Source organism: Megascapheus bottae, chromosome 3, assembly GCF_031878675.1.
Source record: "Megascapheus bottae isolate mThoBot1 chromosome 3, mThoBot2.hap1, whole genome shotgun sequence".
Lineage (NCBI taxonomy): Eukaryota > Metazoa > Chordata > Mammalia > Rodentia > Geomyidae > Megascapheus > Megascapheus bottae.
In genome coordinates this window covers 44700028-44712818 of record NC_143511.1, presented here as the reverse complement: position 1 = coordinate 44712818, position 12791 = coordinate 44700028, and positions in this window count along the sequence as shown.

The following is a 12791-nucleotide window of genomic DNA, read 5'->3' as shown; positions in this document are numbered from 1 at the left end:
GGCCATTTTAGAAAACAAAAGAACATGACCACCAGGAAATGATGACTGGTTTTGATAGAAAGAGAGTTCTCAGTGAGTACTATTCACAGGGCCTAGCTTTTCCTCATTTTTCACACAATTGTACTTGAAACCATATGAGGAAGAAGTACAATTAACACATTTAGAAACACAAAATATTATTTAAAGGCAATGTTATTCAGTAGTTGTCAGCCCTGAGCTATGGAGGCACACTAAGAAGTTTTTAAGCAATACTGATGGCCAGGCTTCACTTCTTTTATTTTTTACTTCATTGGTATGTAATATAGTCCCAGAATAGAAACAATTTTCAATTTTCTCAAAATACTAATATATACTCAGGCTTGAAACTATTGATCTAGTCATTTGTTTTTCTGGATTATGAAGTATTTCAAATGAACTGAAAGAACAGTGAAAATATGTTGGAAACCTATGCATTCACTCACTAGTTATATTTATTTTCTATATTTTGGGTTTTTAAAGAATTGTTGAGGGACTGGGAGTTTGGCTTAGTGGTGGTATACTTGCCTAGCAAGCACAAAACCCTGGGCTCGATTACCCTAACCATATAAAAAGCTGGAAGTAATACTGTGGCTCAAGTGGCAGAGTGCCTGACTTGAGCAAAGAGTATCCAAAGACAGTGCCTAGGCCCTGAGTTCAAGCCCCCAGGACTGGCAAAAAATAATAATAATAATAATCGTAGTCATAGCAGCCATGCACCAGTGACTCAAGCCTATAATTCTAGCTATTCAGGAGCTAAGATCTGAGGATCATAGTTCAAAACCAGCCTGGGCAAGAAAGTCTGTGAGACTGAATAAAGGATTCAGGAAAAGCCAGAAGTGGTGCTATGGCTTACATGGTAGAACTTTAGCTTTGATAATACCCAATCCCTGAGTTCAAGCCCTAAGACCAGCAAAAGGAAAAAAAGAAAAAAAAAGTAAAAGAATTGCAGTATCACAAATAAATTGACTCTTTTTCACTATCATACTCTTCGGACTTCTTTCCTTTTACCTAAGGTAAATGCTACCCTAAGGTTGCTAATAACTTAATTACCAACCATGATAGTTTTGTATCTTTATTACTATATATATGATTCTGTTTTAAATTTTTGCATACATTATGTCATGGTTTGAGTTTACTCTCTGCCCTGCCACAAGGATTTGTGTTCAACCGAAGTGGTTGAGCAAGTTTGCTTTCCCACCAGCAGTGTATGTAGTAGGATTCCCTTTGGCCACATCACTGCCAGGATCTGTTATTATTAATTTTCTTGATAATGGCCATTCTAACTGGGCTGAGATGGAATCTCAATGGAGTTTTGGTCTGCAGTTTTTTATGACCAGAAATGTTGAACATTTCATATGTCTATTGGCTGTTCTTATTTCTTCTTCAGAGAAGTCTCTCTTTAAGTCTTTAGCCCAATTTATTAATGGGGTGGTTGTTTCTTTGAGGATGTAGGTATTTTGGGGGGGGTGTTAACTTTTTGATCTCTAAGTATATTTTAGATAGGAGGCCCTTGTCTGTTGTATGGCTAGTAAAGATCTTCTCCCAGTCTGTGAACTTACTGTTTATCCTGCTTGCTATGTCCTTTGCATGCAGAAGCTCTGCTGTTTGATGAAATCCCATTTATCTAGCCTTTCTTTGAGTTGTTGTGTTTCTGGTTCTTTGTTAAGAAAATTTTGACCTGTGCCAAGAAGTCCTAGTGTTTCTCCTATTGTTTCCTGTAATATATTCAGGAGATCTGATCTTACATTAAGGTCTTTGATCCATTTGGAGTTGATTCTGGTGATGTATAAAGATGCGACTTCAATTTTTTGGCATATGTATAGCCAATTCCACCAGCACCATTTGTTGAAAAGGCTGTCTTTTTTCCATCTAGTGATTTTGGCTCTCTTATCAAAGATGAGGTGGCTCTGAGTCTGTGGGTTCATTTCTGGATCTTCATTGCTATTCCATTTGTCACCAAGACTGTTCATGTGCCAGTACCAAGCTGTTTTTATAATTATGGCTTTATAATAGAGTTTAAAGTTTGGTATTGATTCTTCCTGCTAAGGATTGTTTCTGGTATTCGGGGTCTACTATTATTTCATATGAATTTTTGGATTGCTTCTTCTATACCATTGAAGAATGTAGAACAACAGTCTTTCTAATGTCAGCTTCCTGCTAGTTGGAATGAAAGAGGCACATGCTGCCACTCCCATCTATAGGTTAAGGAGTCTTATAAACTTTTCCCCCTCAAGCTGGCAGCAAACTGCAATCCTTGAAGTAGTAGCTAAGATTGTAGGCATAAGCTATTAGCACCAGGGAAATCAGAGAGAATATACTTCATGTGCATAGATGAAAACAGAAACATCGGAATCCTGTTGAAATTGTGTGAAGAGGATGAGGAACTGCAGGTGAGTTTGATTAACATACATTATACGCATGTATGGAAATTTCACAGTAAAACTTCTCTCATACAACTAATATATGCTAACAAAAATCTTCTTTTGAAAAAAAGCTAGAATAGTTTAAGTTCATAAATTTTAGTGCCAAGATCATTTTATTTATTTTTTTTGCCAAGATCATTTTATTGTGCAAGTATATCTGAATTTAATTTTGTATTCTCCTAATGGAGGACGTTTAAATTGTTGTTTTCTTTTGCTTTTGCTTTTGGTCTCCTAAATTCGCTCTGGTAGACATTTTTGTACAGATCTTAAACTCATGACCCAGAAGCAGCTTCTCTAGACCCAACCAATGTCTTAAGAGTTTCTTGTAGCTAGGTAGATAATGTGGAAACTTTCAGCTCATAGGCAAGTCAGGTGGGGACCTGAACTGGCTACGATTTCCTTGATAGGCCACCTTCTTCTGTGAACAGCTATCTTCCCAGGTCATCTCAGTATACCATTGGATATAGTCATTTTCTATGGGTGTCACCATGAGAGAAAGATTGGAATATTCTGTCCTAAGAAATTCACCCAGATGACTGAAAGGGAGGGGGTGAGGAAAAGGGGAATAAAAACATGAGAAGGGGTATCAAGGTTCAAGAAGTAATGTACCCACTACCTGACAAATGTAACTGTAACCCCTTTATACATTATCCCAACAATAAAATACAATAAAAAATAATAATAAAAAGAAATTCACCCAGAAGTGCTTGTCCTACATTGTGGAGTAAGCACATATTTAACTCTGTAATTATTGCAAAATTATTCTCAAAATAATTGTACCAATCCATATGCCCATTTTGCTAGACTTGAAAATTTTTTTGCCAGTCTGATAGATGTGAAATGCTATCTTATTTTCATTTGCATTTTTTAATAAATCAGGAAGCTTTTTATGTCCTTATTGGCATATGTTTATAGTTTGTAAAGCTTCAGTTTCTATCCTTTGCTCATTTTTCTAATGAGTTGCTTCTTTACTGATTTGTAATGACTTTCTGAATTCTGGATATTTTGTTGATGATATAATATGCCTTGTGAATATTTTGCTTCAATTTCTGGCTTACCTTTTAATTTTGAGAATAATATTTATAAATAAAGATATGTCTTAGTTTATATTCCAAAGAGGAAAGTTGCAGCTTACAATTACACAGTCCCAGCATTCCTACACCAAATTCCATCACAATTCTTGTTTCTGAAAAGCAATTTAACTAAATTGCAAAAAATGCTGGTCTGAATCTAGAGATATGGAGTTCATTTAGACATGCTTTTAATGAGCAAAAAAAAATTGTATAAAGCATGTTCCTATGTCAGTTAAATGATTATTAAGTGACTAAGACTAATTTTGTCATAACGGGGGTCTTTGGAGCATGCATGATGAATTATTCCCATTCCTTTTTCATGTGTGTGTGCATCATTTAAATAATATGGACACCCCTGGGTTATGAATGGTCAGTCATTTATCCTGTGGGACAAGATAAGACACTTTGGGAAGGTCTGTCACTCCAGAAATTAGAAATAGTAAAAAAGGAGTCAGGCCAGGCACAGTGGCTCACACCTGTAATCCTAACTACTCAGGAGGCTGAGCTCTGGAGATTGTGGTTCAAAACCAGCCTAGGCAGGAAAGCTGCTGAGACCCTTATTCTCCAATCAACCACCAGGGAGTGAAAAGTGGTGGTGTAGCTCCAAGTGGTAGAATGCTAACTTTGAGCAAAAAGAGCTCAGGGACAGTGCCTACGCCTGTAATTCAAACTCCACAACTGACAAAAAACATAAAAACACAAATAGGAATCAGAGGTTGGACTTACCTAGAAGTAAAGTTTCTCTCTGAACTTACTTCTCTAAATTTCAGAACTTAAGAAACTGAGTTATACAACAAACTCCTAACAGAAGGTTTCTAAGAGAGTTGGAGCTTGGGCCTTTACACTATAGAAAGTAAGAGTTCATTATGAATTAAAACATGAATTTATTTTTTATTGTCAGGGTAATGTATAGAAGGGTTACAGTTACATTCGTCAGGTAGTAGGTGCATTACTTCTCACATATTGATACCCTTTCTCATTTTTTTTTTGCCAGTCATGGGCTTGAGCTCAGGGCCTGAGCAGTGTCCTTGGACTTTCTCAAGGCTAGAGCTCTACCACTTGAGCCTTAGCACCACTTCCGGCTTTTTTTTTTCTATGTATGTGGTACCGAGGAATTGAACCCAGGTCTTTGTGCATGCTAGGCAAGCACTCTACCACTAGGCCAAACTCCCGGCCCCCCCTTCTCATGTTTTTGCCCCCATTTCCCTCCCCCCCATTCATCCTGTTTTCCCCCCTTCCCTTTCCTATTTCAAATAAACAAATAAATGTATATACAATATGCCAGGTAACAAAGTCAGATACTACAGTAATGATATGAGATTAACCAAAGGGCACAAAAAGAGAAGAGAAATAACATAGTACATTAGGAACAACAATCACACAAGATAAAGCTCTTGTTTCCATATCCTAGAGATCCTTTCATTTAGTCTCATCCTATATGACCTTATGAAAACAAGATTTTTTTACTATATAGCTTTCTGTACATTTAAATTTTGAGAATATATATATATATGATCTATCTAAAATTTTAACATGTAAAATGAGGTTTTAGTAACTAGATTTTAATTCATGATTCAGCACAGATCTCACTGTATCTAACCCTACACTCGATACCATGACAACCAAAAAGAATGGAAAAATACTTGTGGAGAAGTGGCATGTAATCCCTAGGTAGAAAACATATAATTCAAATTTATATATACAGGATGTTACACAGGATGTATAAAAAATCAAAGGGTATTTGAATTGTTGAGTATTGGTGGGTTTTTTTCCTTGCTTCTACTTAAAGTTTTATATCCAAAGGAAAGTAAATCAATATATCAGGTAAACACCAACATACTGATATTTATTGTTCACAACAACAAACTAGATTTGACTTGAAGTACCCTACAATGATTGAATGGATAAAAGAAATATAGTATACATGAGTCTTTGTGTATATAAATACTCTCTGAATATATATATATGTTTCTGTGTATATAAATATACATATGTATATGCATAAATTCATATACATACCATGGACTGTTACTCAGATATTAAAACCTTGAAATTAAGTCATTTTCAGGAAAGTTGAGTGCGATAAGCCAAACTCAAAAAGCCAAATATCAAATGTTATCATTTATTTGTAAAGCATATAAGCCCCAAAATGGTGATGATAATGATGACAATAGTAATAGTAATGAAATGAAAGTCATACACACAAAGCAGAGCTCCTTAGCACATGGCCAGCCAGAGGGGATGGGAGATGGGTGAGTACCCAAGGGTAAAGAGGTTACATACACTCATGTATACGTAGGTATGTTACATTTCTATGTTACATATACCTCTGTGTGTGTGCATGAATACAGAATAATGAAAAACCACAACATGTTTGAAAAATGGAGAGAAAGGAAGGGACCAATGGATAGTGGGGGAATTTGTATAAACATATCATCTGGATAGAAATTTAACAATAAAACCTGTTACAAAGATATGCTAACTCAAAACATTTAAAAAAGACATTTCTATACTATATATCTTAGCATACAATACTCTTCAAATGATTAAGTTTTTATTTTTATATAAATGTATTTGATGTAGAGATCAATGCACCACTATTCTGCGTTTGCAATGACCTTTCAACTTCCTTTGGTTTGATGATTGTATCACGAATCACTGGCCCCCTATTATCACCATCAGAAGGAGAGACAGGAAGAAAAATGATGATATCTATTGTCAGTGACTGTTGTCTGATCCCAGGTACAGTTCTGAGCATTGTCTCCCACTGGACATCTACACCCAAGGTCTTCAGTGAAGAGGGACAGAACGCCTCTCTTGTGATTAGATATCAGCAGGCCTCTGTAGGAGAAGTGGTTTGAGAAGAGGAAGAATTATGACATGTCTTCAATAAGAGTTAAAACCTTTTTTCCCTATAAGATTTAAAGAAAGAAGCCCAATGCCTGTGGCTCACACCAATAATCCTACAGATTCAGGAGACTGAACTCTGAGATCTATCCTACAACTATATGGTATTTTTCTTGTTTGTTTGTTTGTTTGTTTTGTTTGGGGGCAGAGGGTGTTGAGAGAAAGAAATAGCTTTGGGAAAGGGAGAGATGAAGGAAATTGAAATCAAGACATTTGGGCTTTGATGGCAAAGGTTCTGAAGTGCTGTGTTTGAGTTATCAAGTGTCTTGGTGGTGTCAGGTTTGTTTTCTGGGAAATATCTGAACTAATTTTACCAGCAACATTTCTCTACCTGCATATCTGTCAGGGCCCCTAGAAGAGGCCGCCAAACATGTACATTTGCAGTTCATGCTATTTGGAGCCCAGCTTGGGTGGGGACGGCTTTCTGGGTGGGGAGCTGACAGGAGATGTTGCTGTGAGAAAGATGGGATTTCAGAAGCTGTCATCAGGATTGCAACGTCTGGTTGCAGTCGATATTTTTCCAAATGCCAGCCGCACAAGGATTTAAAAGAATGTGCAAGGAAGCATGTGGCGTGCTCCTCATAAAGCAGAAGCAGGTTAAGTGGCTGGCTTAGCATTGTGCCCCCTCCCAGCCAATCACAAGCCTGGGCAACCTGGCCTCTTCCCTACAAGGCCTTGGCCACATGCCCTCCTATACAATTGCGAGGAGATTGGATGAACCACCATGGTATTTAAAGCACTCTTCCATGGTGCTCTTGCAGTTGCAAGATTTCCCAAGAGGCAGTTGCCAAGATTATGTTCTTTCCCACTGGCTTTAATTTGTAAATTGTAATGAGCTCCCCTTTACCATGACAGTATAGGTAGCACTCCACAAGGTGACCAGAGATTAGATGCTCCCCTGGAAATCTTCAGGGTCCACTCTCTGCCCACAGGCATAGTAATCAGATCCCCTCCTGGACGGGCATGTAGCTGGCAGAAACACTGGCTTCAAAAAAGATCTGTTATCAGCCATGTTGGTAAAGGAACTTGAAAATCACACACTTTGGTTTAAAAGTAAACCACCCACCCTTATAAATGAAAAGGAAGTAGATCAAGCACTAGGCAATATTTCTTTTTATGTTTTCCCCCGCCCTTATCATGCAAACCACCCTGGCAGCTTTCCCAGATTCTTAACACTGCCTTGACACTCTTTTCTCCCTTTCTGGCTTAAAAGCCCTATTTGAATTATTAATTGTAGAATAGCCCTTTCCTCCCAAGAGGAAGCAGGCAGAGCCATCTTCTCATCCTCTCTGGATGAGTATATCAGAAGTACTGTACATTCTGAATACTATTTAAGGACTGAGGCCTTCAATAAAGAGATTTCTTTTAGAGTTATTCAAGATTTATCCTATGAATAAAATTGTAAGCAGAATGACTAAGCAGTTCAAGTTCACATATATGATAAGTTGCAGATATTTCAAAGTAAGATGGCATCCCAGCTTTCTTTCTGAGTAAGCTGTGGGTAAGAAAGATGAGTGAGGCTGTTACCTTTTTGTCTTCCATGTTTTTTCCTTCTCCTTCTGTCTCATAACTTTCTTCATAAAAGTTCTACCCTTTTTTGTTGAGCCTGATGGTAAACTGACATTGTTTTATTGCTTCTAAGTTCAATTATGCACAGTGGCAAAGCCTCCAGATAACTGCCCCAAAAAAGCTCAGAATGCAAGACAGTATTTCCAGAGCAGTCAGTTCTACAAAACTGTGTAGCATTTCTCCTTTTTCCCTTTGTTTTATGCTGGTCCTGGGGCTTAAGGATCTTTCACTCTCACTTGGCTTTCCTTCTCATAGCTAGTAATCTTAACACTTGAGCCATACTCCCAGTCAAACATTTTGCTGATTAATTAGGATAGAGTCTCCTGGACTTTTCTGTCTGGGATGGCTTCAAACCAAGATCCTCAAGATTTCAGCTTCCAGAGCAGCTAAAATTATAAGCATGAACCATCAGATCCCAATTATGTAGTTTTTTCATTCTGTTTGCTGCCTTTTTGTTTTCTGTTATTGTAGTTCATTTATTCCAATCATCTTGGTTGCTCTGTAATAGTTATTGGGTAGCTATATCACTTGCTTTTATTCCTATTGATATATACTTAATTTTTTTTCCATTTGGGATCTCTTACAAATAGAGCTGTTATCAACACTGTAGCACATGTAAGCTGGCACACTCATACAAGTATTTCTTGAGGACTTATATTTAGGCATAGAAATGCTCTGCTATGGGGACGTGCCTGTCTTACTAGATAATGCAAAATTGTTTTCCAAAATGATTGTCCCAAATAATTCCATATTGATCTGGGCTGTGTGCCAGGCTTTGAGATGGCCCTGTAGTCAACAAGATATAGTCAAATCTCCTCTGACAGGGACCATTTCTACTCCAATGAGAAGAAAGGGACAGTGAAGCTACCTGCCAAACAAATGGAGATTCTCTCTCTCTCTCTCTCTCTCTCTCTCTCTCTCTCTCTCTCTCTCTCTCTCTCTCTCTTCTCCTTCTCTTTCTCTCTTTCCCTTATCCCCTTCCATCATTATCACATCACATCACATCACCCACATCACTTCTGTCTCAGTTTCCATGGTGCTGTCAACAATTACACAGACACTTCCAGCTCCCTGTTGCATTCTTGATGTGGTATTGATCTACTCCTCCAGGACTGCTTTCCTTTGGCAAGAATTGCCTTCTGAAAAGCATCTTCCAGCTTCTACCTCTTAGGAAGATAATTCAATAATACAAATAGTGAATAAGTCCTATTGAAACCGAGTGTCTTTCATTTCAGCCTCAGGGTTCTTAGTTTTAATGGAGGAAACAAACAGTCAAAGATGGAACAAGGGCCTGTTTTAAGTAAGTGAAATGAATTAGGAGCACTCAATATATTTTGCCTGTACTCATTCATTCAACAAGTATTTATTAAGTGGCTGCTATGTGCAAGGCATTGTTTGGTTCTTGCCATTTTGGAGCTTATATTCCAGCAGACTTACATTTCCATTGGTATCTTTATAGATACTCTTCTTGCCAATGTGAGCCTAATATCTCAGAATCTCAACTGTATTAGCTATCTGCCCTTGCTGTATTTAGGTAATATCCCTCTTGTACCTATGTGGCATGTGTATATGGTTGTGCCAAGGTGTGCTTGTAGTACATATGTCTGTAACTTCCCCAAACATAGTCAAAAACAGTGTTATTCATTAAAGACTGGTTAAAAACTTCATTTCACATTCATGATGGTTTCTGTAATCATACCAAAATGTAGAATGTAGATTAAAAGATATTATTACCATTTATTATATTATAATCCAATGTATGGATAAGAAATACAAGGTATACAAACGGCAGATAGCTTTCCTTAAGATCACACAACTATTGAATTGTAAGGTAAGGATTTATCCTACATATTTCCCTCTACAACTGACCAACCCACTTTCTAAGCCATAGACTATTCTAGATCCAACCAAATGTGCTCCTACCAGCAAGTCTACCAAGCTCTAGACCGTCCTAGATCTGTATTCTTAAACACAGTTCTGCATCTTAGTATGTTTTCCTGACAGTGAAGTAGCCCTTTTGTGGGTTTCCAAGCAGTAAGGTGTGTCGCTAGACATGGTCCAACTTATGCAGATTTCCTACAATCCTGAGATATGCAGAAATGCTCTCTCTTCTATCTTTCCTTATACTGTCAACTATAGTAGTCATACTTACATTTGGAAACTTCAAGTTTAAATTTACTTCTGCAGTCACTCACATTAGCCATATCTCTAGTGGTTATTACATGAGGAAATGTTGATTATAGAAGAATTTAGTCAAGACAATATATACTAGTAAACTGCTTATTATAGCAGTCTCACTGCTGTCATTGGAACTTGTATGGAAGCCACCTGCTCTAAGAGGATTTAGTCATAAACAAATGTTAAAAAATATCAAGGATATGGGCTTAAGTTCATGAATTTAAAAGTAAAGAAAAAAACAGAGAAGCTGATGCAAGAAATAAAAGAAAGGAGGAAGAAAGCTAATATGGTCTGAGTGTTTGTGCCCCTGTCTAAATTTCTATGTTGAAATCTTAGGTTCATATAGGATGAAAATAGGAGGGAGGCTTTGGTCATGAGCATAGAGTTCTCATGAATAAAATTTGTGGCCTCATAAGTAGAGACATGAGAAAGATTTCTGTCACTATCAGGTGAAGATTTAATATGAAAATGATCGTGAATCATAAAAAAGGCATTCTCCAAGAATACAATGACATCGGTGGCTTAGTACTAGAATTCCCAGCCTTTGAAACTAGGAGATGAAAGTTTGTTACCTAAACCAACTGGTCATCTGTTATAGTTGACTGCATAGACTAACACTCTTAAAGAACCGAATAACAAGCAAAGAGTAGTGGTCTTGGGAGGTGGCGGGGGAAACAACAGGAACATAAATTGATGAAAAGTGGATTTTATCAACTAGTTGGAGATGGCTAGAAAGGCTGTAGTATTTGTTCTTTGAAGAATTGTTAAACCAGCACTGGGCTATGAGTCCAAAGCCACTAGAAAGAGTTTCAGCTGTGGGTACTTTGGTAAAGCCCAAGATTTAGGAACAGCCGCCATCCCAACTATGGAAAACCGAAAAGATGAACTAATTACAGCACCAACTTCTACCCACCTGGCATCAAATCTCCACTGTGCCCTTTCCTGACTGTGTAGCTTTATAAAGTCACTGAGATTCCTCTTCTAAGAACGTAGAGGATCATTCCTCTTTGCAGAGACAATATGGAGATTCAAGATAACAAGTGAAAAATCACTATGGCCTCTACAATCCTCTTATAGTACACATGGAAGATTGGCTTTAGGACCATATACAGACACCCAAACTGTGACAAGTTTCCCAAGTAAGGAGAAAAAAAAGAAACTAAACTAAATGGCTCATGGTTTCAGAGGTTTCAGTCCATGTTTGCCTACCTCCCTTGCTTTGAGTTTGAGGCAAGGCAAATATCATAAAAGTATGGGGCAGAATTTATTGTGTGGCTAGGAATCAGAGAGAGAGACTGAGGAGCTGAACCTGGACTAGCAGATCCATCCTTTTTCCACTTTTGTTCTGTTAAGGCCTGTAGGCTCTTAGAAGCTGTTATCCATATTCCTAATGGGTTGTCCTCCATTTATTGCTATCCCATAAGCCAATCATGTTTGGAAATGTCCTCAGACCTCAGACCAACACAAACATGTTTTTTCCAAGTCTTCTAGGCAGTCCACTCAGTCTATTCAATTTGACAATCAAGATTAACTCATCTCTCAATATAGTTATTTAAAATAGCCTAGTATTTGCATATAATCTATGCACATCCTCTCAAATGTTTCAAATCATCTTCAGATTACTTGTAACACAATGTAAATCATATACAAGCAGTTGTTATACTGTATTGTTAGAGAATAGGAACAAGAGAAGGGTCTATATACATTGAGCATAGATGCAGTTCTTCTGGGTGCTTTGTATTCAAGTTTGGTGAAGTCAATGGATACAGAATCTTTGGGTACACTCGGTTGATTATTGGACCAACAAGATATGGTATTTCTACACAATGGAATTCTATGCTGCTGTCAGAAAGAATGCCATCGCCCCATTTGTTAGGAAATGGAAAGACTTAGAAAAAAATCATATTAAGTGAAGTAAGCCAGACTCAAAGGAACTTAGGCTCAATGGTTTCCCTCATTTGTCATAATCAGTAGAAACCATGGTCTCTCCTAGCAGAGATTTATAATAGAGCAAAACCTAGATACATAAGGCCATATAGTATGATGCTAAATGAAAGGACATCCAGGATATAGAAACAAAAGCCATATAATGAGTGATTATTGTCCTTAATGTACATGTTATCCCTCATCTCTTTTAAGGCTGTTCCTTGGTTATCTCATATTGTTACAGTACTTTACCTTGTTATCTGATATATTGTATATATATAAATATATATATATATATATATATCTGTTTACTTGAAATGGGATAGGAAAAGGGGGAAAACAAGATAAGGGGTGGTGGTGGGGAGAGGGAAATGGAGACCAAAACATGAGAAAGGGTATCAATGTTTGTGAAGTAATGCACCTGCTATCTGGTGAATATACGGTAACCCTTCAATTAATTACGATTAAAAATATATGAAAAAAGAATCTTTGGGTGCAAAGGGCTGATGTGTCTCCCCCATCAGTGATACTCTCTGAAATGGCTCCATGTTCTGTCACAAGCACCTAAGTTGAAGTTTAGCATTTTTTTGGTGTATATTGAGTAGTCCTTTCCTGTAATTTTTTGTCATAAAGATCTCAGGCTAACCATTTACCACTGTGCCTCAGGGATCTGAATATAGATTTCTTCCCCTCTGTT